Raw genomic sequence first — 1,031 nt, 5'->3', positions numbered from 1 at the left:
GCGCACCCCGCGGCGCACACTCAGCGGGTCCCCGCGCCCGCTGCTCCCTAGGCCCGCGCAGATCGCCAGCAGGGAGAGCGGCTAGCTCACCCCCCCTCCCCCGTTTCCTCGCCGTTCTCGTTCGAGTGGTTGTACTCCTTGACATCAACAACGACTTGGAGACCCAGTGTTTATTGTATTCTCCGTGGGCCCGAGAGTTGAGTACTGCTTACGTTGAAGTCTGGAAAGTTCTTTTCAAGAACAGTACGTTTTTAAAGCTTCACCAGGGGATTTTGCGCCTCCTTGGCTACAGGCCTGGTGCAGTCTTGAAGTGCCAGGCCAGAAGGACAGATCGTTACCAACTAACCGCTGTTCTCTTGGGAATCGCCATCACGGCCTGCACCCCTATGCTTGCTTAAGTCGAGGCAAGTTTAAAGCTCCAGGCTAACCCATGTGAGGGCTGCGTCATTGTTTCACGTTCATTCCACACTGTCACATCTCCATCAACGCCCTGCCCCCAACGGCGCACAGCTGGGGGTTCCACTGAGGCACCTTAAGCACCCCCAACTGTCACCAGCTATCTTGGTGAGGCTTGTGATAGAAATGATGGACATTTCCTCCTCAATCTGTCAAGTGTCCTGCCAACAATCTCAAAACCTCATTTTCTGAGAATATTGACTCTTCAAGCCTCACCTGTTCAGACATTTAAGTTGTTTCCATTTTCCGTTGACCGGACACCACTGCTGTGTCACCTCTTTCGTGTCCCATTTTCGTTCTGCTTGTCATATATTCAGGATTTATAATCGCTGGCTCAAAGTGCAACTCATAATGCCACCAGCAACCGTTAGATGTCACTCTTAGCAGTGGCGAGATTGTAAACTATTTTTTTAAAAGATTTATTTATTTATGCATACAGAACTGGGGTACAGGCCAGAGGAGTGGTGGGTGAGAGAATTCACAAGAGACAGAGTGGGGAGCAGAACAGGCAGAACAATAAAGTACACTGCTGAGGGGAGCAGAGGGGAACAGCGGGCGGGGTCAGGAGAGGTCTT

Source organism: Condylura cristata, unplaced genomic scaffold (assembly GCF_000260355.1).
Source record: "Condylura cristata isolate star-nosed mole 26May11 unplaced genomic scaffold, ConCri1.0 scaffold00012, whole genome shotgun sequence".
Taxonomy (NCBI): domain Eukaryota; kingdom Metazoa; phylum Chordata; class Mammalia; order Eulipotyphla; family Talpidae; genus Condylura; species Condylura cristata.
Note: the sequence above shows the minus strand (reverse complement) of the source record.